Below are 11357 nucleotides of genomic sequence, written 5' to 3'. Positions count from 1 at the left end.
ATTAAAAAATCTGGAATTATAAGTCTGATGATGACCATGCTGATTGTTGTAAAAACCCATCTGGTTCACTGGGGAAGGAATCTGCCATCCTTACCTGGTCTGGCCTACATGTGACTCCAGGCTCACAGTAATGTGACTGTCTCTTAAATGCCTTCTGAACAAGGGCAGTTAGGGATGGGCAATAAATGCCCACATCCCATGAACGAATAAAAAAAACAAAGTTACACGACATCTAAAATTTTATGGCATAAATTTATGTTGTTTGGAACTAGTATAAATTCAGGAAGCTCTTTCTAAATGTTGGTGGAACTATGTTAATAAGTGAAGTGGAATTTTGGCAGGCCAAAGGAACATGCAAAGGTTCAAGAAGCCAATGGCAGGTAAATTATATTAAAGGCAGGACTTTCAACCCAAAGATTAGACAAAGAACTTGACGCTGAATGGGGTAATTTGAAATAAAGTAAATCTTTATAGGACCAAAAGGCCTTGTCAATAATCCATCCAGGTATCCACCCCTGAAAAGGGGGACAAAGTAAGAGACTTTGGGAAAGTTCAGTGCAGTAGAATAGAATCCTTGAGGAAGACTCTGGTCAAACACTCCAGAGGAGTTTGAGAAGGTGAGAAGGCTTGGGCATCAAGAAGAGAAGTTGAAGGAAAAAGAGCTGATCCTGCATGCCAGCCATCCTGCCCAATCCAGACGTTACTCACTACTAGTCACGGTCATATGTTTATGCTCTATAACTAGTAATGTTACATTATATCTTCAACTCTCATTGGTTGCACTCGAATCCTGTTTGATTGATTGATGGATGGTGATAACATTCAAGTACCTTTTGAAGATTAATATAAAGTATCTTTCAAATATTTAATAATGGTACATGATGTTTCAGAACAAATCAGTTATTGCAAATTTCCTCAGAAAGAAAGAATACAACCACTTTTTAGGAGCTATCCCTAAATTTTTCAGGAAATTTTGGCCCACTGTGATCAAGCCTGGTAGGACTCTAGGCTTGTCCAGATAAGTGAATGTTCAATGTTACCTTGCTAAGTTAGGATTCATCTTCAGAAGCCAGAATGACTTTTAGCTACACCCCGTAAGCACCGCAATTTTAGGGAAGCACTAACTCAATTTTTTTTTACTACAAGAACTAAAACCAATTGTTCAAAATTCTACGCGTAATAGAATTACACATACTTGTGAAACAAGCTCATGAATTTCAGAACTGAAGCAGCAGCAAAGACACCCAGAATATATTCGGCATCCACATGCGGTTCATCATAATACAGGTTTCCCAATGCAGTAGCAAAACCTACACCAACAAAATATATCGTGCCAAAACAGAACAAAGATTCATTATATTGGTAACTGTGTTTTCTGCTCAGTGAATGGACTTGCATGTGGGCTGTTATTTATAAGGATTACCAAGAAAATTAATTGATTCCATACTCTATCTTATGGTTTAGAATAGATTAGTTCAACCAAGAATAAGTCATAGTACATGCTACCTTCAACAGTATCCTGTCAATTTATAGTTTTATTTTATTACATAGGGGAGCACATACTTTTTACATTATATTTTATGTACATTATGAAGATAACCCTTAAAAAGGACAAACTAATGTTGGGCTCCCATAAGCCCTGATTATAAATGAGTATAGAATGTTGTTTTGTCCTTTCAGTGAAACAGCAATTGGAACTATTATTGTATAGAAAGCATTCAAATAATATTTTTATTACATTGCTTGTCGTGGATTTTGTGGTACTTCAAGTGTTTAATGCTTTTTGGTGGCAGATGGCAAGTTCCTGGAGAATGTCAGGAGAGTGAAACCAAGTTGGTATCTTATCTAAAAGCTCATAGCCACCAGGATAGGATCAAGGACCTGCAACTTTGGTTTAAATTGGAGAAGCGTCACTTTTGAGCATGATTGAAATTTTGTTAAATGATTGACGGAATGGATCCTGTTCAGGTTGGAAGGAGGGTGAGGGCATTCAGGGGGTTTGTTGAGGATGCAGGCAGATTGTTTTTTTTGTCTGGATGAGACTGTGAGAACATTGTGAGCATCATTGTTGCCATTATCTGCCAGTTTCTACAATTATAGCAATGACAAAATATTTTCAATAAAATGCATAATGATCTGTTCAAGGACCTATAATCCAAAAGCAATACTATAGTTAGTTTAATGGATGTTGGAGATCATTCACAATACATTTGAACAGTGTAATCACTTAAGGTTTTGCCTGAGTTTGGGCTTCTTTTCAACAAGCAGTTAGTTGGCCTCGTTATAAGATTTTGGGAGGGAAAGACCATAGTCAATGGAAGACAATGGACCTTGTTGAGGAACTGCTAACATCAAAGGGTACAGATGGTACAGAGGGCTGAACACAGATAGCTTCATAGCCGGGTCCTAATACTCAAAGCATAATAGTAGCCCAGTCATGCAATATCCTGGAGGAGGGGAAATAGAGAAAAATACCACAACAATAGTGTAGAAATTAATTCTAGGATTTTATACTCCAATTGCAGAAGATTGCAGTAATTTACCCATAATTACAACCATCCCACATCTACTTTCTAGAACTTGTGATGTCGTTAAACTTAGGCACATTGTCCGTCTCCTTTTATTGCCTTGAATCCATCTTTACCACACTTCATGGTAATCTATTACATAAGTCAATGACTACACGTGAAAAGAAATACTTCCCAGCGGTTTCTAACCTAATTTGTATGCTATTGTATTTTATTATTTAGTCTCAGTTCTCACATCTCTAGGTAGCTCAAATAACCTATGATGATTACAGGCAATTGGTTATCACTGCATCTCTACCCAGGATTTTCCTGTGGAATTTTATGTTCAAAATTGACACCATGAGTATTTAGTGACTAAATTTGAATTTCCCCAGCATACAATAGCATACGAATTAGGTTAGATACCGCTGGGAAGTCTTTCTTTCACATTAGTCATTGACTTATGTAATAGATTACCATAAAGTGTGGTAAAGATGGATTCAAGGCAATAAAAAGAGACGGACAACTTGCCTAAGTGGTGGGATTCAATCGTGTGTCCCTGAATCATTGGTCCAGGCCTCCAAGTTACTAGTCCAGTAACATTACAATGGCACTACCATTCTGTGTAAATGGCTTGGGATAAACTACTATATAGAGATCATGCAATTCTGTTTTCCAGTCTTGTACAAAGAGAAGTGCCACAGTGTTTTTTCTAACTGGGCCCGCTAACATGTCTGCGCTTTGTGTAAGAAAATGAGTGAACACACAAATGCATGTTTGTGTTCCTTAAGTAAAAGCTTTTTTTTCTGTTCTAACAGAATCAGATTTGACCAATAAAACAGTATCCACTGTAGCAAATGAATGTAAAAATCTAATTTTGCATTCTTTTGCAGCAAACTGCACCTGTTTTGATAACTATTTTAAATAATTTAATTTTCAAGCTATTTCATGGCACAAACAAAAGTGTTGAATGTTTAGTTTGAACATATTTATTTTACATTTTTGGATTTGCTCCTAATTAAAAATATTGCTAGCATATAAAAAAATTTTGCTTTGTTGTTAAAATGTTGCCCTTGAATATACTTGAAATAGTATGTTGCTACTGAAAATGCCAAAATAGTTACAGTGAATAAAAAGTTCTCTATCATGTTTATATGATAGAAACAAAGCAAGGAAAAATAAAACTGAAGTGCAATACAAACAAAAGGAAACCATAGAAAAGTTATAGCACAGAAAGGCAATTCAGCCCACTTTGTCTGCACTGGCCAAAAAAGAGAAAAAAAAAACAAAAGAAGTGCTTAGAGTTTTTGATCAAACCACTTCACTGTGCGCTCACTGTCTGTCCCAGAAATCGTAAACGTTTTCAGTGTTTAAAAAAATATATTTTGGGATGTAACTTCCGAGCTCCAGGGCGTCGTATTGGGGGCTACCCCAAAGATACAGTGGGGAACCCCTCTTGGAAATTCACAGGTATGGTTTGAATGGCAATTGCCCAGAAGTGTAAACTTTCCCTGGGCAATTACCCTGCACTGAGAAACATCTGAAGATGCGATTTAAATCACAAATTTCGGATGGTTACAACTGGGTTACACCAACCATTACCCAGAAAAGGTTAGAAGAATTCAAACGTCTTCTAACTTATGGGTGACTGCTGCACAGACCCACACCAACTGACCCTCCCCCCACCACCATCCCCCAAACCCATGGGACTCCCTCCCAGCCCCTACTGACTACCCCACCAATGGGACTCCTCAACCCCCAAGGGCCTACACTCTCTGATGGGAACTCCCCAACCCACAGTATGCCCACATCTCCATGATGGGACTCTTCACCCCAACCTCTCCGGGCCCAACTCACACCTCCACCCGCCAACCCGACACCCCTCTCCCCAAGTCCCAACACAACCACCCTCCTCAAGGTCCCAGCTGACCTACCCTCCCCCTCTGAGGCCCAGCTGACATGAACCCCCCCCCCCCACCAAGGCCAGACCCCAATCAACCTACACTCACACACCCCCAAACCCAAATAAAAAACTAGGAGCGGAGTGGCTATCCAATACTGTTTGCTACTCAGAGGAAGTTCAGGTCCCTTGAAATGCAGTTAAAGAATCTATTTATTGCTATTGGAAGAACCACAGTCCTAGTTTTATCACAGACTTTTTAGTTTGAGCATTTGTGAAAAATGTAAGATTTTGCATCCAAATTTAGCAGGAATTATTCAAATTTGGAAACATAAGATTATCATATTCACTGTTCACATCTTCCAAGGCTTCAAAAAGACTAAAAAAAATAAAACAGGTACTCCATTTTGTCAATTCAACATCTAATACAGAAGTTTGGATTTTGAACAGATCTAGTAGCTCAAAACTGGACATCCATGAGACACTGTAGTCATCAGCAGTAGCAGAACTGTACTGGACCACAATCTGTAACCTCACAGCCCGGCATATCTCCCACTCTACCATTACCATCAAGCCAGGGGATCAGCCATGGTTCAATGAAGAGTACAGGAGGGCATGTCAGGAGCAGCACCAGGCAGACCTGAAAATGAAGTGTCAAACTCAGGCTGTTAAAGCACAGGATTATTTGCACACCAAACAGCAATAGATAGAGCTAAGCAATCCCACAACCAATGGATCAGATATTACCTCTGCAATCTTGCCATCCCCAGTTGCAAATGGTGATGGACAATTAAACAACTAACTGGAAGAGGAGGCTCCACCAATATCCCCATCCTCAATGATGCAGGCCAGTGCAAAAGATAAGGCTGAAGCATTCGCAACAATCTTAAGCCTAAAAGGCCAAGTAAATGATCCATCTCACCCTCCTCCTGAGGTCCCCAGACTCATAGATGCCACTCTTCAGCCAATTTGATTCACTCCACATGACATCAAGAAGTGGCTGAAGGCACTGGATACTGCAGATGGGGAGATAGTAGCATAGTGGTAATGTCACTGGACTAGTAATCCAAAAGCTCAGGTTAATGTTCTGGTGACATGTGTTCAAATTCCAACACAGCAGTCTGAGTTTTGCCCTTCATGGAATGAAATCTACCATCCTTACCTGATTTGGCCTAGTTATGACTCCAGTCCCACAGAAATGTAGTTGACTGTTAAATGACCTAGCAATGCAGTTAGTTTAAGGGCAATTAAGGATGGGCACCATATGCTGGCCTTGCCAGTGATGCCCACATCCCATGAAAGAAGAAAAAAGCAATGGGTCCTGACAACATTCTGGTAATGTTACTGAAGACTTGTGCTCCAGAAATAGCTGCGACCTTAGACATGTTGTTCCAGTACAACAACAATACTGTCACCTGCCCAGAAATGTGGAAAATTGCCCAGTTATGTCCTGTCCACAAAAAGCAGGACAAATCCAATCCAGCAAGTTACTGCCCATCAGTATACTCTCAATTATCAGCAAAGTGATGGAAGGTGTCATTAACAGTGCTATAAAGCAGCACTTACTCAGCAATAACCTGTTCACTGATGCTCAGTTTGGGTTCGGCCAGGGCCACTCAATCTTTGATCTCATTAAAGCCTTGGTTCAAACATGGACAAAAGAACTGAACTCAACAGGTGAGGGTGACTACATTTGACATCAAAGCAGCATTTGACCAAGTGTGGCATCAAGAAGACAATGGGATTCAGGGGGGAAAGCTCTCCACTGGTTGGGATCATATGTGTCATAAAGGAAGATGGTTGCGGTTATTGGAGGTTGATCATCTCAGTCCCAGGACTGAGTTGCAGGAGTTCCTCAGGGTATTGTCCTACTACAAACCCTCCTCAGTTGCTTCATCAATGGCCTTCCCTCCATCATAATGTCTGAAGGGGGGATGTTCGCTAATCATTGTACAATGTGCAGCACCATTTGCAACTCCTCAGATACTGAAGCAGTCCGTGTCCATGTGCAGCAAGACCTGGACAACATTCAGGCTTGGGTCGATAATAAATAATATTCGCGTCACACAAGTGCCACACAAAGGCCATCTCCCCATCACATTCAATGGCATTACCATTGCTGAACCCCCCACTATCAACAGTCTGATGGTTACCATTGACCAGAAGCTGAACTGGACCAGCCTTATAAATACTGTGGTTATAAGAGCAGTACAGAGGCTGGAAATTCTGTGGCAAGGTACTCATGTCCTGACTCCCCAAAGCCTGTCCACAATCTACAAGGCATAAGTCAAGGATGTGATGGAATACTTTCCACTTGCCAGGATGAGGGCAACTCCAGCAATACTCAAGAACTCAAAACCATTCAGGACAAAGTAGCCTGCTTGATCTGCACCCCATCCACCACGTTAAACATTCATTCCCTCCAACACTGACGCACAGAGGCAGCAGTGTGTACCATCTACAAGGTGCACTGCAGCAACTCACAAAGGGTCCTTCGACAGCACCTTCCAAATCTGCGACCTCTATCACCTAGAATGTCAAAGGCAGCAAATGCATAGGAACACCATCATTTGCAAGTTCCCCTCCAAACCACACACCATCCTGACTTGGAACTAACTATATTGCTGTTCCTTCACTGTCCTGGGTCAAAATTCTGGAACTTCTTCCTACCAGCTTTGTGGGTGCACCTACACCACATGGACTACAGTGGTTCAAGAAGGTGGCTCAACATCATCTTCTCAAAGGCAGTTAGGGAGGGGCAGCAAATACTGGCCTAGACAGCAATGTTCAGACCTCATGAAAGAATTTTTAAAAAAACTATGGACAAAAACAACAGTGGTGTAGCACAGTAGCATGCAGCTTGGATACAGTGGTCCTGGGAGTCTTAAACATTGACTGAAAGTCCTATGAAGTCTCTTGGCATTAGGTCAAATATGGCCAAAGAAACCTCTTGCTCTTAGCACTTACCACTCTCCCTCAACTTATGAATCTTTACCTCTCCGTATTGCACTTGGAAGAAGCAATAAGGTAGTAAGTGCATAGAATGTACTCTGAGTGGAGAACTTCAATGTCCATTGCCCAAAGTGGTTCGCAGTAGCTCCACTGCTTGCCAAGTTGGCTGAATCATGAAGAACATAACTGCCAGACAAGTTTTGTGGCAAATGGTGAGAAAACTAACATGAGGTGAGAAACCTACTTTACCTTGTCTTCACCAATCTACCTGTCACAAATGCACGATGGTATTGGTAGGTGTGACCACCGTACAGGCTCCTGGGAGACAAAGACTCATCTTCACACTGAGGATACCATCCATCATATTGCCTGACATGACTACAGCGCTAAATAGAATACATTAAGAGCAGATCCAGCAGCTTAAAACTGGGCATCCATGGGGTCTGTGGGTCACTGATAGCAATAGAAATGTATTCAGTCACAATCTGTAACCTCTTGGCCCAACCTATCCCTCATTCCACCATTACTATTAATGCAGGGTCTACTGTGGTTCAGTGCAGAAGGGAATGCCAAGAACAGTATTAGGCAGACCTAAAAATGAGGTGGCAACCTGGTGAAGCTACGACACAGGAAAACATGCATGCTAAATAGCGGAAAGAGCATGTTGTTGACAGGGCTAAGTGATTCCACAACCAACAGATCACACCAAAGCTCTGGAATCCTACCACATCCAGTTGTGAATGGTATTGGACAATTAAACAACCAATTGGAGGATGAGGCTCCAGTAACTTTCCCAGCCTTAATGATGTTGGAGCCCAGCACTTGAATGCAGAAGACAAGACTGAAACATTTTCAGCCAAAAATGCTGAGTGGATGATCCACCTCAACCTCTTCCTGAGATTCTCACTGTCACAGAATCAACTAATTTGATTCAATGGTCCAGGCAAAATCCTGGCTATAGCACTGAAGACTTGTGCTCTGGAATTAACTGCACCTCTAGCCAAGCTGTTCCAGTACAGCTACAACACTGGCAACTACCCAACAAGGTGAAAGATTTCCTAGGTATGTCCTGTGCACAAAAAGGAGGACAAATCAAATTGGCCAATTTTCACCCCATCAGACACAGGGGACCATAATTTACCATTGGGAGTATAAGTTCATAGAGAACATCATCAGTTTACTATATCTATTCCTAACTATTGATTAGATCTTCAAGCGCTACAAAGCACAAATGAAATTAACCACAATGTCCCAAGGGTTGATATTACTTATAATTACCTTCTTGAGTAACAAATGGATCTTTCACATCAAGCTTCAAACTGATTATTCTCTTCAGATTTTTAGCTGTTGGTGGGACCCAGTGTTTCTCTTTATTGCGCATGTTGCACAAACTGCACCTTTTTAATTTTTGAAGTTGGGATTCACAACATTCATCCTCAGGCCCACAATAATATAAGCTACCTAGAAATAAATGACTGCAACTGTTAATACTACACTCAATGAAACATTGAGGATCAAATCTATGTGAGAAAAATGTTTTCTTACAAGCAGATGAAACAGAATTTTCTAATTTTAATGAAAATATTTGTATTAAATGGACATTACAGATATTCCAATAGGCAAAAATGAAGCTTGCTAACGAAAAATGAAGAACTGGGAATCTTTTCCATTTAACAATCACTCATTGGTTGCTTTTCTTCCTACAATTACAACAGTAGCTACACTTCAAAAGCACTTCATTGGTTGTAAAATGCTTTGGCGTGTGTTGAGGTTGTGAAAAGTACAACATAAATGCAAATCTTTCTTTCTGACCAGTCTTAAGAGAGGCTGCAATACTTTAAATATTGACACATTAACAATGGCTGTCATGTTTTGGAATTTCTCGTTTTTCACCTTCACAGAAAGGAAGACAGTAGTGGAATATTCTTAGGTATTATGTTTCAAAATGAAATGAATTTGCACAAGTTTAAGAAGACAACTGCAAGCTGATGGCATTGAACATGTGCACAGAAGCCAGTCAGGCTGGTATGTCTAACTCACAACTAAGGCATTGAGGGTGAATTGAGGCTTACATTTATCCACAGACTCATAGCGGGTGCTTCCTAACCTATGTTTGAGAACCGTTATTAGATATTGTGGAGCCTGCAATCCAGGCTGAAATAAAACACCAGCTGCAGTTCCTCCTGCAAGTTACAGAACATTATTATTTTTTGCCTTTGTTTTTCTAATAGCTCATTGATACTCAGATTTATTATACAGAAGTTCGCTAACTGATTCACCCATCACTCAAAAGGCTGCGAAAATGATAAAAAAGCGTGCAGAGAGTCGTACAACATTGTCCGAGATGATAACAACGATGTTAGTTGGGTTATTTTTAAAAACAACAGACACCTTATTGTTCCTGATTCACAAGGCACAGAATATGAGGACTTTAAGCCTCAATGCACAAATGACCATGCCTATCAGCCAGATGGCCCATTCATCTAGAGGGCAACAGAAATAGTTCAATTTAAATTCACATCCTAAAAGAAAGGTGTGGTGATCTGATGTGTAATACACCTTTAAGAAGAGTGTTATAATGGAAGACCACATGATCTTAGTATCCAATAGTAGATTAGCGGCTACCTTAGTAGTCAGCAGTCAGTAGTGAGAAGTCTAGGTCAGAATTTTCCTGTCGGCAATTTGGGGGCGGGTCCCGCTCGCCGATGGGAAAATGATGTGGAATGAATTTGGGAAGAACCCCCGACGTCATGCCGGCCCCTTTAAATTTTTAGGAAGGTGGGCGGACAGCGAAATCAGCTGTCCGCCCGCCGACTTGTAAATGGCCAATTGAGGCCATTGACACAGAGATAAAAACAAAAAACTGCGGATGCTGGAAATCCAAAACAAAAACAGAATTACCGGGAAAAACGCTGCAGATCTGGCAGCATCGGCGGAGAAGAAAAGAGTTGACGTTTCGAGTCCTCATGACCCTTCCACAGAACTGAGTAAAATTAGGAGGGGTGAAATATAAGCTGGTTTAAGGTGGGGGGGGTAGAGAAGTTGGGGGGTGGTGTGGTTGGAGGGACAAGCTAGCAGTGATAGGAGCAGATCATCAAAAGATGTCACAGACAAAAGAACACAGAGGCGTTGAAGGTGGTGATATTATCTAAACGAATGTGCTAATTAAGAATGGATGGCAGGACACTCAAGGTACAGGTCTAGTGGGGGTTGGGTGGAAAGACTAGCAGGGCATAAAAGATTGAAAATTAATGGAATTAGGTGGGAAAAGAAAAATCTATATAAATTATTGGAAAAAAACAAAAGGAAGGGGAAGAGACAGAAAGGGGGTGGGGATGGAGGAGGGAGTTCAAGATCTAAAGTTGTTGAATTCAATATTCAGTCCGGAAGGCTGTAAAGTGCCTAGTCGGAAGATGAGGTTCTGTTCCTCCAGTTTGCGTTGGGCTTCACTGGAACAATGCAGCAAGCCAAGGACAGACATGTGGGCAAGAGAGCAGGGTGGAGTGTTAAAATGGCAAGTGACCCTAGAGCTGTACCTTGAGTGCCCTACCATCCATTCTTAATTAGCACCTGCCACGATTCTCCCTGAGACAGGACTTTGCCTCAGGAAGCAGTGCGCTCTTTCTCACACATGCATGAAAGAGCGCACTTTGACAGATGTAGGGCAGACCTGTGGTCAGGCCTTAATTGGCCTGCCCACCCAAAATGATGGCAGGCCCCATTTCGGTGTCAGGGGTCGGCTGCCCGCCCACCGCCTGCCATCCGAGGGCAAAATTCTGTCCAGTATTTGAGTTGTAAGCAAACAAGTGTAACTGCTGAGTTCCTTTATAAATAAATAGAATGCGTTCTACATAAGAACTGTCTGCTGATCTACTTTGTCTATGGTACCAACTCAACCATCCTGAAACAAACATGCAACCTGGATCCATTAGTCCAACTAAGTTAGGGACCAGGATCCAACAGAAGGAGAGGCATTACTTGTACTGATAGATCTACTG

This window comes from Carcharodon carcharias, chromosome 17, assembly GCF_017639515.1.
Source record: "Carcharodon carcharias isolate sCarCar2 chromosome 17, sCarCar2.pri, whole genome shotgun sequence".
Lineage (NCBI taxonomy): Eukaryota > Metazoa > Chordata > Chondrichthyes > Lamniformes > Lamnidae > Carcharodon > Carcharodon carcharias.
The sequence above is the reverse complement of the archived record's forward strand: the minus strand, read 5'-3'. Positions refer to the sequence as shown.